The following is a 2,946-nucleotide window of genomic DNA, read 5'->3' on the forward strand; positions in this document are numbered from 1 at the left end:
GGGAAAGGCCAAACCAGACAGATTCTGGCCTGGGGGACACCAAGCCCAAATGAGCAGAGAGCAGGCTCCATTCTGAACACAGGGGCCTTTAGTGAAGACCTATATCCCAAGCAGTGAACCACCAGCCCCCTTTCCCCATTTGGTTCCCAGAAGACTGACAATCCACTCTCACCCCCCAGGAGGCAACTGACTCCCTCAAAAAAAAATACCCACAGGTACTGACGTTTGAATGTGATTCAAAAAATTTGCCATTCTGCGTGCAGGAAAGCGCGGAGTCCTAACCACTGTCCTGCCAGGGAATTTCCGTGCTTCAAAAATTTAAGTCTGGATTACCACTCAATTACCTCAAGGCCACTAGTTCCCACCTAGGTTCCAGAGTGGCCCACCAGCTTGTGGGTGTCTTGCTTTTAAATAGGAGTGCTCAGTTCAGGACTGTATACTGTATTTGAGGGAGACTTTGGACATGAACAAAAAATCAAAATAAAAAGTTAAAAAGAAGCCGGTGGGCGGCGCCGGCGGGAGCTCGCCCGTCGCAAGATGGCGGCGGCCATGTGGGCCGCAGGCCCCGGGCCGGTTCACATCCGGGCGGCCCGCGGTGGCGGCCGGCCCGTGGTCTCTCCTCGTGGTCACTCCCTCCGCCTCTCCCGCCTTGCCCGGGATGGATCTGCCCGTGTGCCTGGGCACGGCAGAGCCCAGCAACGTCCGGGTCTTCCTGACCAAGTTGTGGACCTTCGTGAGCAACCAAGACACGGACGTTCTGGAGCCCGAGCAGGAACAGCGTCCACGTGCTCAACCAGGGCCCGTCTGCCAAGGAGGTGCCACCTAAGTCCTCCAAGCACAGCAGCACGGCCAGCTTCGTGGGGCAGCTCATGTGTGGCTTCCGGAAGGTGGTCCGCATTGAGCAGGGCAGCCTGGTCAAGCCAGAGGGGGACGGCACCAAGTTCCAGCACCTGTGCTTCCTGCGCGGCCAGGAGCAGCCCCTGGTCAAGAGGAAAGTGACCAGCGTGTCCACTCTGTGGAGCGAGGACATAAAGATTCCCCAGGACAGGGTCACCAAGCTGCTGACCGACGTGCAGCAGATGAAGGGGAAGCAGGAGAGCATGGATTCCAAACTGCTGACCGTGAAGCAAGAGAACGAGGCCCTGTGGCGGAAGGTGGGTGGCCTGCAGCAGAAGCACGCCCGGCAGCAGAAAGTCGTCAACAAGCTCATCCAGTTCCTCATCTCGCTGGTGCAGTGGAACTAGATCCGGGGGGTGAAGAGAAAGATCCCCCTGATGCTGTACGACAGCTATTCCATGCCCGGTACTCCCTGGAGCACATCCACGGCCCGGGCCCCTACTCGGCTCCAGCATGGCCTACAGCGGCCGCAGCTTCTGTTCCCCAGATGCTGTTGCCGGCTCGGGACCCTTCGTCTCTGACATCACTGAGCTACCCCAGTAGTCCCTTGGCCTCTCCAGGCAGGAACATAGACGACTAGAGGCCCCTGTCCAGTAGGACCCTGGTTCGAGTCAAGAAGGAGCCCCCCAGCCCACCTCGGAGCCCCCGGGCAGAGGATGCTGGTCCCGGGCACCCGTCCACCATGGTGGATACGCCCCTGTCCCCAACCACCCTCATTGACTCCATCCTGTGGGAGAGCCTGCGCCGGCTGCCTCGGCCACACCCTTCACAGACGCTGGGGCGGAAGGGGGTGACCCCTCTCGCCCCTGCCCGCCTCGGCCCCACACCCCATCCCTCCCAGAAGTGCCTCAGCATAGCCCGCCTGGACAATTTGACTCGCGCTCCACAGATGTCTGGGGTCGCCCGCTTCTTCCCCTGCCCCTCCTCCTCTCTGCGTGTTTGAGTCCAGCCAGGGGACCGAGCTCAGGGACCACTTGGACGCCATGGACTCCAACCTGGGCGACCTGCAGACCAAGCCGACTAGCCACGGCTTCAGCGTGGACACCAGTGCCCTGCCGGACCTGTTCGGCCCCTCGGTGACATTGCCCGACAGGAGTCTGCCTGACCTTGACAGCAGCCTGGCCCGCGAGACCCCCAGGCCTCGCGAGGCAGAGAGCAGCAGCCCTGACTTGGGGAAGCAGCTCCTGCTGGACCCGGGCTCCGTGGACGTGCAGGGCAGTGGTCTGCCGGTGCTCTTTTTTTTTTTTTTTTTGTGGTACGCGGGCCTCTCACTGTTGTGGCCTCTCCCGTTGCGGAGCACAGGCTCCGGACGCGCAGGCTCAGCGGCCATGGCTCACGGGCTCAGCTGCTCCGCGGCTCGTGGGATCTTCCCGGACCGGGGCACGAACCCGTGTTCCCTGCATCGGCAGGCGGACTCTCAACCACTGCGCCACCAGGGAAGCCCTGCCGGTGCTCTTAGAGCTGGGGGAGGGCTCCTGCTTCTCACAGGAGGACAACCACGCTGATGACCCCACCATCTCCCTGCTGATGGGCTCTGAGCCCCCCAAAGCAAGGGACCCCACTGTGTCCTAGAGGCCTGGGTCTTGGCGTGGCCCCCCAGACCAAGGGTCCGGCCCCGTGTGCCAAGGCTTGCTTGGGGCTTCATAGCCACACTTGGACTGATTAGTACACGGGTGTTCATAGAACTATATTTTGGATTTTTACATGAGAAACCCCCTTTCCCTTTCCATAGAGATATACAGATACATACGAGAACGGACGGGTGGATGGACAGACGGACAAGACAGGCAGAGATCTAAGAACAACGGGCTCTGTCTGTGGCAAAAAACAAACAACAACAAAATACAGAGCAAACAGAGGCAGAGAGAAGAGGGGAATGTGACATAAACTATAATAAACTTCCTCATAGATAAGCTAGAGTGTCTCTGAAAGAAGAACAGGATGCTGTGAAACATCAGCAAGGAGGTGCTGTAAGATGATCAACAGTATATGAGAAATAAAACCTTAAGGCCCATTTTAAGATCCAGACTTTTCTTCTTATGAGGGAAA

At 59.0% G+C, this 2,946-nt stretch overlaps 1 pseudogene; it reads left to right on the forward strand.

Moving 5' to 3' along the window:
- The first annotated feature begins 658 nt into the window (after nucleotides 1–658).
- On the forward strand, nucleotides 659–2,469 carry LOC132528107 (heat shock factor protein 1-like; annotated as a pseudogene).
- Nucleotides 2,470–2,946: the final 477 nt, after the last annotated feature.

Source organism: Lagenorhynchus albirostris, chromosome 10, assembly GCF_949774975.1.
Source record: "Lagenorhynchus albirostris chromosome 10, mLagAlb1.1, whole genome shotgun sequence".
Lineage (NCBI taxonomy): Eukaryota > Metazoa > Chordata > Mammalia > Artiodactyla > Delphinidae > Lagenorhynchus > Lagenorhynchus albirostris.